Here is an 18767-nt window from a genome sequence, read left to right on the forward strand (position 1 = left end):
GCTTTAGCTTTGCAGCTGATTAAACAGCCAAATGCTTATCTGGATCAAAGAAGTAATAAGCAAAGGGGCATCCTTAGGCCAGTTATCAGTTGAAAACAATCTTAACTGTCATGTACCCAAGTTTCAAAGCACAAACTCAACTAAATGGATTGAGCAATGTGCAATACTGTTCACTGGTGATGAAGAAACTTCCAGGGGGAAGGAAGTGCTGTTTCCTAGTGCACATTTCTGCAGGCATGGATGTGCTGGGGAACTAAAAGACCTTACTGTCCTTGTGAGCCCTGCCTGGTGCGGCATGTGGACCCAGTCAGATGAGGCAGGAGTTTCCTTCTTACAGTACATCCTTCTTCCCTGCCTCCAAACTGGGACTGCAGCTTATTGGGTTAATTCCTGTCGAGACTTAATTTATGTTCGCTCACTGGGAGGGGAGGAAAAAAAGAGTGTTAGTTATCTGAATATACAGCATTCAAGTATGTTTTGCAGGGACAATATTTCAAGTTATTAGTCTCAGCAATTTAGATAAGAACATGTACTTTCCTATGAAAGACGAGGCACAGTGTCTTAATATTAATACATGACACAGAGTAACCTTATGTGATAAATGCCTAGATAGCTCGACAAAGGGTAAGTTAGAAATGCGTGGGAAGATATATGATGCCATTAGTAAAACATACAGATTTATGTGACATTAACTTCTCTAGGGCAGCAGAAGCAGAATTGTTCTACCAAAGCTGCATAAATGTTTTGCTTCCCCCCCAGATGCAACAACAAAGCACTGTGAGATCTGTGTAATCCAATGGATAAAGTGCTGCCTACAGTTCGACACACTACCTTTAAGTTTTCTTCTGAACCCTTTGGCATATGGCTAGGTTTCATATTTTTGAAAACTATGGCTGATGCCTGTGGTGGTAGTGACAGTTTGGGTGTGACTGAATAGAAAGGTTGGATGTTCTTCCCTGACATACAGTATATCAGTACCTGAGGGGAATGCCTATATACAGCCTGGGCAGAGTTAAGCAGAAAGGGTGACCCTGGAAGAACAGTTCTGGCCAACAGCAAGCACTAAGCATACAGGTATATGAAGTACACCTCTTCTTGTACACACACCAGGGAAATAGAGGCATTGTTGCTGTCTCCAGATTCAGAACCTGGGATCCCTCTTGCAGGAGGCACCTATTCATCTGCTGAAAGGGCCTTTGCCTTTCATTCGAAAGGTGAATTGTTTTTATCAGTGGCTAGCACATTTGGGAAATGGGCTGGGTCTCTCCTCAGGGTGATGGTACTCAGCTTGCAGGACAGTGGCTGCTCTGGGAAACTATAGACTTGTAGAGAGGGGCTTGCAATTGCACACAAGAAATCAGAGGTTCACAGATGTAAGCGTACAAAAGAAGGAAAGGCCTGTTAGCTAGACAGAGGCTAACCAGGGAGTGCAATTAGGGGCAAAAAGGCATGTGAATGATAAGGAGCTTGCTAGACAGCTTTGCAGCACATTTAATCTGTAATGGCTGCAGGATCAGAGGATGGTAGAGTGGCTGTCCTCTCTGGGAGAGCCCTTTGCTGTTTCACATTGACTACTGCTGCTGTGAATTATTCGTGTTCTTTTTGTCATGTCCAGTCAGGCTCTCTTTTGCATGCATATAAACTGAGGATTGGGTCAGCAGTGTTGCTGCTCATTCAGCCATGGGGCAATCCTGTACCTCCTGCCAAGAGGGAGGTTTTGTTGTCTCATATTCATTATTATGTAGAGAGATGTAGCTGCAATTATAATCCTCCCATCGCCCTGGAGTATGAAAATGTTTTCTTTTTCATTGGGAGTTCCTTGCTGGGCAGAGTGAACTCAGTTGAGCAACAACTTCATTTAAAAAGATATATTTTCTACAGTGCAGGGAAAGACTTCATGGTCTAGGAAGATACTTCCTACTTGCTTCAAGCTAGTGTGAAAGTTGAAGGTCAATCTGTATTGTCTTAAAAGCAGAAAAGTAAGAGAAGCTGTCAGGGTCGCTTGAATATGAAAAATTTGAGGAATAGCTCAGCTTCCAAGAGAAGAAAACATTTTCCTTGAACAGATAATCAGTGTCTAGTAAGCTGAGGCTTATTTATCTATTGAAATTACTCTTTTTTTTTTTCTTTGAATCAACTGTGAGTGTGCATGTATATTCATATAAACTGTTTTAGAGGTAAGGGTTTAGTTTTGATACAAAGTATTGGTAGGTGTTATGGAAGGTGTGTGGCATATCGAGGAATTTTTGTTGGAATAGTAAATGTCCCCAGAAATTTTAGAATCTGAAGTTAAAGCTGACAACATGCTCTCAGGAAGACTGTTAGTTTGCTGAAGGTTAAATGTGAATTAAAAAGCTGCTTATAATAAGAATTATCTTGTCATTCAAATTTTGAGTCTCTTTACATTTGGTAAAATGTCACTAATAATCCGTTACATGTAAAAATACTTTTGATATAAAAGGTCCCAAGGATCTTCGCAAATCTGAGTTTTGTGCCAAACCTCACTGAAAGTATTGTTCAGATTCCACAGAAGAGACTGAGGCATAGTAAGCCTGAGGATTTTATCATAATTTACACAGGAATTGGGAACGGGAACACCAGAAACATGATTCAAGGTTAGTAGACTAGTTACGTGTGAACATATGATGATCTTGACAGGCATTATTTTTTGTCAGCTGGAAAAAAACTAATATGTCTGCTGAATAAAGAAAGGGTATAGGGAAGCTGACAAGTATCAGAAATGCTGACTTTGTGCATTTCAGATGAATTTTTCATTTTTTATGAGGAAAGTTGACCAGAAACAGCTCCATGGTGCATAACCCGTTATTGGTTAGGGGTTTGTACGTTCCATTTTATTGTTCATGGCATATTTTTTTTAATCTTGTAGTCTAAAATGGAACAAGACCTCACTTTTATGATGTGTAAGCGTATATTTTACCTTTATTTTCATAACTTCCAATGTAAAGGATTCCTCCAAGGAGCTGTAGTTGGATTAATAGAGCTGGAGTCTGGGGCTCCGTGGAGCAGGGAAGTCCTTTACATCCATTCCATAGCATGGATGGTCCTGGCTGCTTTACAGAAACAAAGATGTAAGGGTGTTATTTGGCAGCACTGATCGTCGGTAGTCACAAGATGAAGGGTCTGATGAAAGGTCTTCAGGGAGTTTTCAAACATCATGAAATAGTTTGTCTATGAAACATCAAGGAATTTAGACTTTTTTAGATTTTATTCAAAACCAAGTTCTTTGTTTAAAAAAAAAAAACTTCAAAAATATGGTCGTAGTAATTGTTCACAATTCCTTTAAACTCAAGAAATTAAACTATTCCGGTGATTTCTAAGAAAAGTGAAAGTTAACTTGTAAGAAACTGATGCTGAGTTTCTGGCCCCGTTGAAGTTGATGATGAAGGTTCTCGCCTATCCAGTTGTCCATTCTCAGATTTGGCAGCCACACCGTTTTTGGCTGTTGACTGCTTTTAGCAATAATCTCCGGTTGTGATGCACCATTTTTTGGATGTCTAGTACCCTAGGCTACTAGATGTCTGTAAACCCAGTACAAACATTTAGTCTGTACATGCAGAGTGTTTCCATTGCACGTTCTAGTGTGCCTGATGCTTTAGATTGATTCCAATTGAACACAACGATAAGTGGTGCAGTAGAGTGTAATTCTAATATAGAAATATTTCAGACCTACTTATTTCAGCTTGTAGTTGTTGGCAGATTTAAGAACTCTGCACAGAAATTATGATGGTTTAATCAATTCACCATTCCTCTAAAGTAAAATGGAGCAGTTGAACAACAACAAAACACAAAAAATCTTGACCCTGCCAGAATGAGTGTGTGCATAATTGAAAGCTCCCAAACAGTCTTGCTAAATTCACATTTTATACTGTCACAGACAGTCATGCAATGTAAAACAATAGTCTGGCTCTTGTGATAGGTCAAAGTTCTGTTTGTGCTTTCATATTTCTCCTTACTTAATTTGGCAAATGGACACTCTTTCTGTCAAGGAAAAGAGGCCAAAACAAAGGGCATTTTTTTTCCCAAGTTATTTTTGAAATGCCTTGATTCTTGGATGTCCAATTAGGATATTTTAGACCTGGCTGTCATTACCCTGGAAATCAAATGCCATTGCAGTAACTTAACACAGGCAGCCAAAATCATTGAGATCTTTTGAAAAACTTCATTTAAACATACTTTTAGTTTGACTGCACAAACCAGCAAGGCACTAATTAAAAGCTTAACAGAAGATTCAGATGTTAACTCTTATGTATCAGTTTTAGCTAAAATGAAAGTGTGACCTTCAAAGAACTGAAGATGGGATCCACTGTGTTTTTCTTTCTGCTGTCCTCCATACAACTTTTTCTATATCAGAAGCCGGTTTCAGTGCTCAGGTTAGTTCCTCTTTTATGTCTATATACAATAAACCAACTTGTGAAGAGCTGTGTGCGATATTCAAGTGCAACAGGAGTTGAATTCTATGGGAGCTTGAGCTGTGGGATTTGGACCAATATGTCAGGCTGGGTTGTGTGCTTCCCCCAACTCAGTGACAATGAGAATTTCTCTGAGTGGAAGGACCTTATTTTGTGAAAATCTAGTTAGCATTGTCAGGACCCTATGTGCTGGAAATGCCTGTGAGGACAGGTCTGTCTGATGCTTCCAACATCACTGCAAGATGGAGTGTTGGTGACCCAAAAGAAACATTATTGTATTCAAAGGATGAGACTTTCAGCAACTCATTCAATCATTATTATTATTTTTAATGCTGGTCCTCAAATGTCAGCCTGGTCTTATTCATGATTTATCACAGATCTGACAACATAGACCCATCCTGCATTTTAAAGTAAAGGTTGTTCTTTTAATTTATTGTTCCATTGACATTCTTTTCAGTATTTCTGTAATGTTTTGCTTTCTTTTCCTGCCCTTAACATAGTAGTATTAAAGTGAACAACTATTTCCAACAGCAGTATTGGTGGGGATCTGAAAAAGCAATGATTTGAGATGCTATACCAAACTCTCTTTTAGTCCCAAATTGAGTGTTGTTACAGTGAATGTCTTTAGGTTTAGAAAAGTTCCTATCTGCTGAAGACAGTTTATCTCACTTTGGGCTTTGATAGGTCATCTTCCCCAGACTTGAGTTATCCACCTGCAAAGAATGGACAGGTAGTCTCAGTATCTTTTGGTCCTACGTAGCTGTAAGATGATACTTCCTTTCTAATTATTTTTTAAGCAATCTTTAAAAAGAGACCTTCATTCTATAAGGTAAAATAGCATAAAGATCTAGCTGTTAGGCATTGCTCTTCATGTGTTGATCTCAAAGTTCTTTACAAAGGAGCTTGGTATTGTTTTCCCATTTGTCAATCTGAGAAACCGAAGTACAAAAAGGAAAAATGACTTGAGCTTCAACACCAAAGTGGAGCTGATGCCAGCCAACTGCTTTGTCCACTCTGCCACGCTGAGCTTGGAAGGGCAACAATCTGACAGTCCAAGTAGTATCAAGCATGCTGATAAAACCATTGAAATATTATTCATCGTGGAGATGGATGGGATGTGAATATGGGAAAAATAGTTTTTACAGTAGTAAATGATAAATAGAGTTGTACTAAATGACAAATGTTTTGAAAAATCCAGTAAAGGGCAGAATTAGATTAACTTTTAAAAAGATTCAAGTAATAGCATAACTTGTGCTCTGTCACATGACATTTTAGCACACGCAAGTGAGCCAGACAACTATGTTATTTTAACCTACATTCAACATTCCTATCAGTAAATCTGCACAAAGGGCCCCATATCCATATCTTGTGCGGTTCTATCACAAAATCTCTTTTTTGCTACTGCCTGGAATTTCATTATGAACCATTATTGATGTAATACTAAACCTATGGAATCTTAAACATGTCTTAAAATCTGTGGAATAAAGTAGACTCCTACCAAATAATAATAAAAAAAAAAAGCAAAAAAAAGCAGTACCAACAGAAAACACTGCATCTTTTTCAGATGGTTCATTAATTTTTCCCAAACATGCTTTAACTACAGTGTCTCAAAACAAACTTGCTTCAGCAGATCTGTTTTCCGGTAAATGTTATTTTTCTTTTCTTCCCTCCCCTATTCCCAAGACACTATTTGCTGGTTCATCTAAGTCCAGAATATCTGTTATATGCTGCCCTCTTTTGCATGAACAGTGTCTGAGTTGCTTCTGGTTGCTCTAGGTGCCTGCCTTTAGATTTTCCCTGGAACTGTGGGATTCTGTGAGAGAGACTTTCTCATCTTTATACTCTGAGATCTTCCAATGTTTCATTTATATGTTATGTGAACTGTACCAGTCTGAAGAAAACAGTGAAATTTGTCTTTGAGAAGCACCTCAGTTCACAAAGGAGGGTATGATTTACACTGTAGCCACTGGTATGACTTAAATAACATTGAGCTATAAAAATTTGCATTTATGGGCAGTGATTGAGGTATGTGCTGGCTCTCTGTGAAATGTTTAGCTAATGCAGAATTGTGCTGCTTTCAGAAATAGGAGTAAAAATTAAAGGGGGTGCTTTAAAAGCAGCAGATCTTCAGCAGCCAAACAAGGAAAGAAGTGCCTACTTCTGGTTTGTAGTCTATAGAAAGGCATGTGCATGCATTTTCTGGAAGTGCTACAGAAGCTGTCCTGCTGGAGTTGGTGTTTAGCACAGAACCAAAGCTGGCCAAAGGTAGAAAAGCAGGATGTGGGGTACTGGCACAGGGGGTGTCACGGTCCTGCTGGCCATGAGGAGATGCTGCCCCATGGGCTTTCCTTGCACTGGGCACCGATGTGAAAAAGGATGGATTAGAGGGCAAGGGAGCATGTCCTGCATGCTCATGTATATGCTTGGCTGCTAGGATCGATCAGGAGCTATGCTTAGGAAAAATGACTCACTGCTGGCTGCCTCACCACAGTGCGTGGGAATGAGCTGAGGCCAGAGCGGTCTCAGCCAGAGAGTGTGAACGTCCATTAATACATGCTCGTCACTGCACTTGCTGTCATGGCTGCTTGTCTAGCTGTCCTCTTCTGCTCACTCTTGAGCAACAAGTTGTAAGGCTTTGCCATCAGTTTGCTGCCTTATCTTGGGATGTGCTTTTATTCCTAGATGCATGGCTTTTACAGCTTTGTTATGTGTTATACCTCCGTATTGCCGACGTCCTTCAGTCCCACCCAGCTCTCAGCCTGCAGGTGATGTCCTGATGCTATGCTGGGTGCCTGCTGTCAACACAGCATTTGCTAGCATTGAGTATCTGATGCTCAGTGCATTCCCCACTTGCAGGACTGTAATTGTCCTCCTGATGCCTGTTAGACGACCCCTGCTTTAGAAACCCAGTGTCTTTTTGAGCAAAGGCTAGATTTCAGCACTGTAGCAAAGTCTGTCTAGGCAAAAAGTTGTTTGGTGTGTATTTTATTCTAACAACAGCACAGACTGAAACTCTCGAGAATTAAGTTAAACAAATTAGGAGTGAAGTAAAAATTATGTATATTTAATAATGTAGATTGCCAATGGTCAGTTTAAATGTGCAGAGGGCACTGATTAAATCTGAAACTATGTACCAAGGTAGGAATACCTATAGAGACAGAAGTGATAGTATGGGTGAGGGGCTCAGCAAGGTGTGACTGGGTGCTAGAGCAGATGATGCTTTAAATTCCACTTTTCCTTTATAAGCCTGATGACAAACTTGTCAAAAACAGCTTTGCAGATTTAAACAACAAAACCAAACAAAACCTCCCTCCCACAAAACCCTGTCTCTTCAGAATTTTCTTTCCTTTGAGCTATAAATTCACTGCTGATACGGGCTTAGGAATTGGCTGGCTGCCAAATACAGTTGTCCCACAAAAATGTACAGAATCTCTATCTTTGTCTCCTACAAATAAAAACATGAAACAAAAATGTCAGGGGAAAAAATGTGTAAAATAGGACATGACCTTCTGTGGAGTGAGACTTAAAGATTCCTTCAAAAAAGCGATCCTTTTTTTTTTTTAAATGCAGATATTTGTTGATGATTGATACTATAATTGATAAAGGCAGTTGGGTTGGGGGGTGGTGGGCGTTCTAACAAAAATGTCTGATCAGAGATTATTACACAGGTTTCTACCTATACATGCAGTGTCAATGCACATATGGTATTTTGTAGATTGACAAGGAAACAACACAACACATACTGCTTTTTCGCCCATTACATAATTGGATATGGCATACTATTATCATTATTGTCCTGTTAACTCAAATTGTCAGAAATTCAGCTTAATTTATGAGCTATGAAAGGGACTAAGAGCTGTACTTCAGGCTAGGTTATGGCTAATTGTGCCTTTTCACATCAGTGATGAAAAATACAGGAGAAGAAAAAATGCTACTTTTCTTGAGGTAACAGGCAAACGTGCTTCAGGTCTCTTTAAATGCTGTTGGAGCAGAAATTAAAGGACTTATTTTAATAGGTAAGATAAAAGTGTTAAAGCAAATACATTGTTGTTGCAGGCAGAATTGCTGTTTTGCTATTTTAACGGTGCTCCTTCAAACAGTCATAATATAAATATTGTGAAAAATGACATCTTGAGGAGGATCTTCAAAAGCACATGAGAAAGTGCATAAGCTGCAGCATATTTCACCTTTCTGTCATCATCTGTTTCCAAGCTGGTGATATGAAAGAGTTGGGGATTTGCATCCAAGGATGACTACCCTATTGAGCATTTCAATTTGGTGTTGGAAGATATTTTTTTCATTTGCCTCATTTAAAATGTCTACAGCCTAGGTCCACTTGGGTTATCAGGTCTTTTGACCACAGAAGCTGGATAAAACCAGGCCAGGGAATTCTCAGGGAATGCCTGCAGCTGGAATTGCTTTAAAATAGAGTGATTTAGCACATATATTGCTTTCCTCTGAATCAATGCCATACCTGATGTGGTTTTGATGACTTGCTTGGCTGCTGTTCATGCTGCCTGCCTCTGTAGCCCTGGACAAGGGTTCCAAGGATATTCAGAAATTCAAGTTTGTTTTCTACATTCAAATGCTTATGCCATAATGGGGGAGTTGTCTTCAGCGTTTTGGCCAAACAAAAATTCAAATTTTTCCTTATCTGGGTTATGGAAAAGAAGACTAATCCCCTCCTAAGAGAGAGAAACTAGGTAGTTCTTGGTGCCATCGTTTTTGTTTGCTATTGCAGGATCTATCATTTAAGTTTTCCTTCCCATGTTTAAAACCACAGAACAGGCCCAGTAGGATTCCCCTGCTTAGAGAGACTCCAGTGCCTCAGCCTACTTTCCAATCAACACGTAGTATCTTAATCCTATTATGTACCAACGTGGGAAGGGGCCAGTCCCTAGGCCGCAGTATTTGTGAAATGGGATGTGTGTGAAGCCCTGCAGCTCTTCTTCTTAAGATCTCGGGCCTGATTTTGCATGTCCTGTACTCATGCAAGTTGGGTTGTGCTGATATAAAATAAGAATCAGTGTAACAGTAAATGAGATCTCATGTTCATTCATGTCACCCAAATGGCCTAAAAATCATTAAAATGTCATGCTCTAAGTTAATCTGAACAATTTACAGGCACCCTAGGGTTTTAAGGACTAGCTCAGAAGACTATTTATTTTTTTAATTATTATTTTATAGTGTACCATTTATTTATTTGTGAGGAAGGGAGACTATGCTGGAGAAGCCAGCTTGCATATCATAGTAGTCAAATAAAATTGAAATGGAATGAACTTCTCAAAAATATTAGACTGTGATAGATTGATGCTCTGTGATCTAAGCTGTAATGGCTTTATTTTCTGGAAAATGACCATTTCCTCCTTCCTAGGAAGAACGTAATTTAATCTTGGAAAAGAACAATGGAAAAACAAAGATATAGTTTGCTTATAAAAATATAAATGGTCTGCTTCTGTGTTTGGAATTAGCTATCTCTAACTGTAAAATTATGGAAGAAAGGTAGTACTCATCACATGAAGAGGAAGAGAAAGTTTATATTCTTCTGCTGTTTGGGTTTTGTACCCATTCCTCTATTTCTCCAGCCTGGTAATTTTAGTTTTGTTCATAGTTGGTCAGTATGTAAGTATGTATACTGGTGAGATGGACTATAGGAAAGACTGAAGAAATAGATAGGGAAATCCATTTGTCTCATAGTTTAGCCTTATTTAGGAAAGAAATGCAAGATAATTCTTTGAAGCCCTCTCAGCTTTTCAGTAGGTATGGCATCCAGAGATTGTGTAAATCTAATCAATTTTGTTCATCCTCCAGCAAACTAACTTGTTGATGATGTATCTTGCATTTAATATTTTAGAGGCTATATGGTATGAAGCAGTAAAAGTACATTTACAAGTGGTTAAACTGTTCTTCTGCTTCATATCCTGCCTAGTCATTGGTGGTCACTAATTTGCAAGGTCTTTCAGAGAGATGTTTCATTATTGTTGCTTTTTAGAAGAGAATTCACGTTTTGGTATCTTTGAGGGCATAAATACAGATGTTATGCACTGCAAATTCCATCGTAACTAGAAACTAAATTATGTAAAATATGTTAACTTTGTCACTGAGTTTTACTGAGGAATTCTTGAAGATGTGGCATAATGCAACTTTATTTTATATATATATATATATATTTGCTACTGCATTTTGGACTACAGAATAAAAACCGCCTATGGAAGAAAAATATATACGTGGTCAGGTATATGTATGTGCATGTATATTTTGGCTCTGCCTCAACAAATGTGTGCCTGACTTTAAGTAGGTGAGTAATCTTGTTTGGTTGGTTAGGAGCATGCTTAAGCACCTTGTGAATCTGCGCACTTGAGAATGAGGTGCTGACGTTAACATATCACAGGAAACAAGCCTAAATGAAAGCAATGGAAATTAGATGTTCTTCTGATTAAGACTAATGTCCACCTTTGGAGCTTTATCTCTGAAATATCTCAGCAACCAGGAAGTTCCAGAAGTTAATGCTGCTTAGCTCTGCTATATTGCACCTTCAGATTTCATTTTCCTCATCATATGTAAATGATAGTGCATTTTTGTATTTCATGGCTAGAGTGAACTATGTAAAGCAGGTAATGCAAAAGCTGAATTACTCTTGAAAGAACTGGATCACTTAGGGAAGTTGCATGACTCTTGAGAGCCATGTCAGTCCTTGGATTTTATAAATGACCAGAGTATTTTTGTATTTTATTGGTGCAAAGATGGCTCTAGATTTTTCTCCAGATTAGCAGATTCAACTGCTATTGCTTTTAATAGAAGCTTTACTGAAGCTGAGATAATCCAGAAACCTGGACCTCTGTGATGCTCAGAGAATCTGTATTCCTTTACCTAGCTATGCAGGATTTGGTGCACCTCTGAAAGCATGGGGTGCTTCAGCACTTACTGCAATGCTGTCTTAGGAAGGTCCAGAGTAGTTTATTGCAGGAACTGCTGCCTCAGCTGGACATGGCTGTTATTTTCTGTCTTGGCAGTTCTTGGACCAACAGAAGTGTTTCATTTTTTCTTGGTAAAACAATAAGGGTACAAGTTGTGTTCAGTCATGGTGGAGCACAGTACTGTATTTTTGAGATTTTGATTCCCCCATCCTTCCATCACATGCTATCTTAATAAAACCTCATTTGACAGGCAGTATAGGATTATAAGCAAAGCCCCCCAAGTCCTCTAAGATAAGTACAACCCCACAAACCCCCTGTTTATGGATTAAGAAGAACAGTGCAAAAATACGCACCATCACTGAAAGAAGCATCATATAATTTTCAAGGTGGTCTTGCAGAGCTTAGTCAAATCTCCTGCTCAAGCTGGTTAATCTAATACTCTTGAACACATATGCTGATTGTGTTGATTAAGTGGAGAAGAAAGGTAAACTCTGTATTTGTCTAATTAAAGGTTGCTTGTGAAGCCAGCTCATTTTTAAGATATCTTTCTTCACTAGAAAAATAAAGGTGCTTTGGACCTTAAGATACCAGCCTTTTGTCTTTTGGGTGTACAGACATTTGAAGTTTGTCTTTTTGCCACTATTATGGATGAAAGAGAACAGGAGCCCCTAGCGCCCCTGAGCAGTTTTCCAGCTGGTTTGCCTCATTCCACGTGGGATTTCCAAGTCTATTCCCCAAGCAACTCCCTCCAGTCCTCCTGCTGAGGCATCTCTCAGAGGCAATTTCCAGTCTTAACCGCACACAGCCCAAACTGTTATCATTTATCCTGGCTATTAATTGGAAGTGGTTGTTCTATTGCTTTAACAGTCACAAGGTGGCTAAGTACCTGTAAAGACAAACAAGCTGCCACTGAAAACTTTGTAAATGCACTGCAGTGGCTATGCGGAAAAAGCCAAACATTTTTGCATCTTTGACTGGAGGCAGCCAGCAATCAAGGAACCATGCTGATCTACAGCCAAAACAAACAGGGAATTCCCTCAGATATTTTTAATAAAATGAATCATGAGGGAATAATCAGGTTTGGATCCATATTAATCGCTGCAGTTCAGCTATTAAAATTCTCAGGTTTGATACTGATGCTTCCCAAGGTGTTCTCAGGGTTGCATTCCATTGCGATTGGGTTACAGTCATGGGAGCATGGATCAGGTGCATGGAGTAGCTTTCCCTGCAGGTGGAAGCCACTCATTTCCCTTAATTGGACTTCAGATATGCATAATGTGGAATTTGCCAGAACTACCCCTTCTCAGTTGGAATTTCCTTGTTCCACACGGAGGAGTTGCTGGAGAAAATTAAGGAGCTGCAAGCCAGTTTAGTCAGTGGTACAACAGTACCTAGCAACCACAGCAAGGATTAAGATCTGATTTTCTGCTTTCTAAATCAACCTTACTGTAAAACTCTTCTGTCTTTTGTGCACTCTTCATTCCCATCCATAAACACTTCTGTCTTTCCAGTGCCTGTGGTAATCCTTTGGTTACTCAAAGAATCCCTTGTGAGCTGAAGAGGCAGCATCTTCCAGGCTCAGGGACATCGTAACTGGTGAGATATACTATTAATGTTTATATTGTGTGTTTTTCTTTATTTAGAAAGGTATTTACTGTTCATTTGAGAATTATTATTGTGAGGAGCACTTTGGTTTTAGCTTAGTTTTCATCAAAACTCAAGGTCTGGTGTGGAAATAGACTGTTCTGGGCTCGTTAGTGTACTGCTTAATTTAACACACTGGGAAGATACTTTCTGCTAGTCCTTGGTTGAACTGAATGCCAGAAGCTGGGTATGTGGGAGTCTTCCACCTGACATTTCCTTTTGATGGTGTTTTGTATGTCAAGGATTGTAGGTATGTGCTTGATAATCTAGACCAGAGAAATTCTTCCACGCTGTGGCTCTTGTGGTCCCTGGACACTACGTGAATTTGGAGAGGAACATTTCTTCCTTTGGCAAGACTAACTCTCATTTGTCTTTGTCATTAAATATATGCATGACCATCTTTTTATGCTCACATCAGTTGTGTACACAGGTAATTATTTCAGCTCAGCAGCTATAATTGTCTTTCTCCTATTGAAAAATTATTAATATGGAGACTATTATGTCATTAAGGTAATATTGCTGAATATGTTAGTAAAGCCAATGACTACATTCTCTGTGTGTCCTGGTTTTAGTTTGATAGGTACATGTAAAATATTTCTGCTTGCCAGGTGGGAGGAGATTTGCCTTTCAAAAGATTGTTGCTTCAATGCTTGATAGGAGTCTTGCTAATAATAAATGTTCTCAGGCTATACTTGTTTTAAAATTGCAGTTTAGTGCAAATTGCTCCAAGTGAGGGAACTCCACTGTTCTGACTACACAGGTGGAAGTTATGTCATGTAGCAAATTTTATTACCACACTGATCCGAAAGGATGGGACATTTCTATAAAATAGTAATACAGTGCAGACTTACAGTAGTGATCACTAAGGAAAACAATTAAACAGGATTTAAAACTGAAGTGACGAAGCCAACTTTGATGAAGAATGGACTTGCTTTGAATGGCTGATCTGCCTTATGGTGGAGTTTGCTGAAGACCTCTCTGAAGTGTCAGGACCACTGTCAAGGGCTTGGACGAGGAGTATCACAGGCTTGATCTTGATTTTTTTTTTTTGTGAGCATCCTAAGAAGTCACAGTGCTGTACATGGCAGAGCTGATGGCTGTGTCTGCATTTGCTTCTAGTGAGTGAGGAGCAGACAAAGCCTTGCGTTCAAATCATATTGCCCGTCAGTGCCACTTAGTTTTCTAGTCAGCCTTTCGTGATAACTAGAGTTCACCACAGCCCTCTCCCACTGTCTCTCTTTGTCAGAGCCCTGACAGCACACTGAGTTTATGTGGTCAGCCGTAATGTGCCTGCTCTTCTGAGCTCTGGCTATTGCAGCCTGGGGTGGGAGATGAGGGCAAGGGGAGACAGAGCTAAAACCAGGAGAAACCTATTAATGATAGTTGGACAGTATTGGATCCCACACATATTTGATTTGCAGGTAGAAGCGTAGAGGCTTCAGTTCCAGGCCTCAGGAATAATTTATCCTTAAGCAGTGGAAAACAACGTATTACGCAGTCGGTGAGCTGCCCCAGTGAAGGCATATAAGCAGAATTATTTTTTGAGGTCGTTCACTATGCTGGCTAACAGAGAGCTGGTTAGTTCTGTAAGGATAATGTTTTGGGCAGATTCCCAGCCTCCAAATGCTTGTAGGCAGACTTGTCCGTATTTGTGGTATATTTGAGGTCTAGTGTTCCTCCTTTGGGCCGTATATTTTAAGAGGAAATGTTAATGGAAGGAAACATTGTTGCAGAGTAACAGTCTTCTCTGAAGCACTTTCCAAAGAAATGTTAAGGTCTTGTTTTTCAGGACAAAAGATGTGGATCCTTCTAACACTTATTTAGTTACAGATAATGATGGACAAGGCTCTAAGGATGGATTCCTGGGAGACTGCATCAAGGGTTATTATTCCCTAAGCTGAGCAAAGGTGATGGCTGTCTTTAAAACTGTTGCATCCTATTTGGCACAGAGTTATCATTAAGCAGATAGCAAATAATCGTATTTGATGTATTGTGAATTTTTCATTCCTTTGCTCAGGTGTCTCCTTTTTCTCTTCTTTCCAAAGAAGAACAAAGATGTCTTATTTCAGACAATAAATGGCAGTATGTCCCAAGGGAAATAATTATTCTAAGTGTTTTGATTCTGCAGCCACAGCAGCAATCATGTAGACTATATCCACGTTTGACCTATGCAGGTGGTAGGAGAAAGGACAACCTGGTGGAGAGAAGCGCTTAACTGGGGTGCAGGAGGCTCTGCTGTTGAACGACTGACTGGGTATGGGCAAATAACTGCCTTTATCCATTTCTCTCTTCTACTGTCTACAGATAGAAGGGAAGACTATTACTTTTCTTTGTGATCCACTGCTTGAAAAAAAAAAAGTTGCATTACTTACAACTGAGAATGAAATCTGGTAATATCAATGCTACAAAGGAGGTGATTGTTAGCTAGTTTAATTAACAGATTAACTTGCCTCCCATAGTGAAATTCAGCATCTTGCAGTCACAGGCCTTAGAGAGCTCAGCACACACTTTACGCATCACTGAAGAATTAAGGTGAAACTGAAGGGATGAATAAGCCTTGCATTGCCTCACTAAAGAGGCTGAAGGGCAGAGTCTTTGTAATGCCTTGACACTTCCAGTCAGTGTCTTAGAGGTGTGCTTACGGACTCATGGGTCTGCTTGGAACCACAGGGCAGTCCTGGTATATGAGGCATCTGCCTTATTCATACACATTGCCAGGGCAATGATAGATAAATGTGAAATTCAGAAAATTAGAAAATGCACAGCATTAATTCTTAGAGGAGTGCAGTCACTGATTTTCTTTCTAACTTTCTGTATTGGGGAAGAATGGTAATTAAACTGACTGAAAAATGTGTTTGATAGTAAATCCATTAGCTAAGATCTCAAATAGCACAAATAAGTTCTTTTTCAAACACGGATGTGGTTTCGTATAGACATTTTTCTATTACTTACTGTAGAGGAAAAGTCAAAATGAGCCTCTAATAGTTAATTGAATATCATTCCAAAATCTTGTAGTGTAGCATTTTTTCTGCCTATGTAAGACAGTTATCTAGCTTTTTACAAAGTTGTGGCTAACCTCTATAGGATGCTTTAAAGCTTAGGGAACCTAACAAATATCTCATTGTAAACTAGTCAAAACTAACAGTCATTTACTAATTTCAACATTTTTTCTTGAATTTTATTATTTTACATATTGTTTAATCTACATTTTTTTTAACTGAATGCTGTCCACACCTAGAAAAATATAACTAGTACCCCTTCCTTTCAAAAATAATAATAATAAAAAACCAAATCACAGGGATTGAATGACAGAGTTGCTGCTTCTCTGGTGTTTATTAGCACTATCATATACGCTAAAGTCATTCCAACCAAGGGCATGTGGCAGTACTGGAATTTGATGTACAATCACTTTTTGGGAACAGCCTGTGCCTTGTTAATATAATCCATAAAAGGCTTCCAAACTTCCTGAAACCAGTCCCCTCTGTTTCCAAGTCTGTGTATGATCTCATAGGAAATGATCTGGGAGAGGCTGTCTAACCCTTTTGCATAATCAAGGTGGCATTGTTCTTCTAATGCCTGAAGTGACTCGTTTTGCTGATATAAGCTCAGTGATCCATTTTCCCTTTGTCACCAAATCCCTGTTATCATTCTTCACAATGCTTTCAGAGGTGTTAGATTTGAGAGTGAGAGGACTGAAGTGTGGCTTAATGACATGATCAAAGTCAGTCTTTCATTTGTGTTGTCACCCTTTTTTGTCTCATCTATTAAAAAAAAATCCTAAACCTTGCTGCTAAATGAAATTTGACAAAGGGAAATGCAAGAAACACAAGTGGACAAGGTTTATTTTGTGGTGGGCTCAGATGGAAGCAAGTAAGCAATCTGCACCTTGCCAAGTTTCATAAACAGCAGCAGTAGCCAGAAAGAGTTCATATAGAATTGGCTGTTGGTAAAGCTCTAATGTGTACATTAGCTGTAAATATAGAAAGTGTATTCTTGCACTGGAGCAAGAATATGTAAACATCCTCTTTCTGGGATGTTTACATAAATACCAGAGTGCCTCATACAGTGCATGTTCTTTTATATCCTTGGGAAACCCAGGATTTCCTTAATATATCTAGCCCGAAAGGGAAGCACTCCAAGGAGCTTCTATCTCCAAAATCCTTGTACGGCAGCTAGCGTTAATCTCCGTTGGCAGGGGACAGAGAGTGAAAGTGTCTGTGTTTTGTTAACTGCGTAGAAGTACAATTATGGTCTAGTTCATGTGAATAGGTAGTAACTGCACCAAAGTGAAATTACAGTGAGGATAAGCAGAGGGCTCTGTGGCACTCTGCTTACTGCAGAGTTGTTAAGTTTGGCACTCGGCTCTGGGATCCAGTCAAACGTTTTCTTAACCATATTAGGTTATATGGAAATTGGCCAGCAGGCAATAGGCTTTTGATGTACTTATTGTTTGTGCACATATTTCATGGAGTAGAAAGCCACTGTTTTTCTTAAGGATTGCAGGTTTAATAAAGTAAGACAAATTGAACCCTTTAAAATTTGACATTAAATTTTGATAGCAAAAAAAAAAAAAGGGTGTTTCCTAAGACAAAGGAATCACAAGTTCACAAGTTGACATTATTATAAAAGAAATGTGTGGCTCCCTTGTGCTTTTCATCCATTGATCTTGACCTCAATAAAAGTCTAATAGTTAAATATTATGCAGTTATTCAGGTGAAAAACAGGAGTGCAGTGAACCTGACTGGCTAAGGCACAAGCATACCCATTCTTGCTGGCAGACTCGTTAAGGCAGGACAAACAAGTGGATGAGAGACTCTTTAAACTGTTACAAGGTGGTTTGCTCAGGTTTGGCAGACGGAAAATTTCCATCCTGATGGACTGTCAACAAGGTCCCCTTCTGCACTGTGTCCTGGAGAAAACGAGGAGAAGCAGAAAACACTAAATGCAGAGTTGTTTAGTTCTCTTATCATTGCAAATCATCCAAATAAATGCTGGAATAGGATCCAGCATTTATTTTTGTGATTTTTCTTCAGGATGGTTAGATGAGACAGGATCCACTGGTGAATGCCTTGCTGTGGGACACACTCATGGGCTGGTCCACTTGTGTCTGGGAGAATCCAATCAAAATTGAAGCTTATACCTGGGGCAGCACAAATGCAATGACCCAGACGTATCTGTAATGCCTCAGGGTTAAGGATGTCTGAAATCCCTCCAACTGGGGTTAGCGATTTTATTTGGGAAATTTCAAAACTTGTTTTCAACTAAAAATTTCAAAATAGATTTTTTTTTTTCAAGAGTTAGCTGTCAAGTTTTGTGTTCTTAAAAGACCAGAGTTTGAGAAGTGGGAGTGTTAGTTAAGGTATTATTAGGTCTACCTCGCAGTCTAGTAGATTTTGCTATTAAAATTATCTTTTGACGAATGTTTTCATGATTTTTAATTTAATACTACTGCATGTAGTTGTTCACTTTTGCTTCACTATAAAATCATTCTCTGCACTTGCTAATGCTCTTCTAATATGTGTAGACAGTTGTCACGTCTACTTCTCAGGATTTAGTTGGGCAATGCATCCTTAGCTCTTTTTAATTCTTTTCTGTAGGTCAGGCTTACCTAACGTTCTTTATGGCTCTCTTGTCATCTTCCTCTGGATTGTTATCATTCAGGAAATGAGTTCTCCACAGCTGAGTGAGGTATTCTAGGTGTGATCACCACAGAGCTGTTAGGGATATTACCTTTTTGCCCTGTGCAGTTGCCTTTATATTTCCTTTAATATTGCTT

At 39.2% G+C, this 18767-nt stretch overlaps 1 protein-coding gene across 29 annotated transcripts in view; it reads left to right on the plus strand.

Annotated features, from left to right (window-relative positions):
* The window catches only part of CALD1 (caldesmon 1), a 194192-nt gene that overhangs the window by 28415 nt on the left and 147010 nt on the right, over positions 1 to 18767 (plus strand). For 16 of the 29 annotated variants that reach the window (XM_035550717.2, XM_035550746.2, XM_035550740.2 and 13 more), the window contains one exon: positions 12859 to 12943. The exons of 9 other annotated variants lie outside the window; for them this stretch is intronic. The gene's annotated coding sequence lies outside the window, so the exon portion shown is untranslated. Of the gene's footprint in view, positions 1 to 2466; positions 2616 to 4274; positions 4392 to 12858; positions 12944 to 18767 lie in introns of those variants that run through there. 4 more of the 29 variants (XM_035550718.2, XM_035550732.2, XM_035550747.2 and 1 more) reach the window with 2 other exon arrangements.

This window comes from Cygnus atratus, chromosome 1 (genome assembly GCF_013377495.2).
Source record: "Cygnus atratus isolate AKBS03 ecotype Queensland, Australia chromosome 1, CAtr_DNAZoo_HiC_assembly, whole genome shotgun sequence".
NCBI classification, from domain to species: Eukaryota; Metazoa; Chordata; class Aves; order Anseriformes; family Anatidae; genus Cygnus; species Cygnus atratus.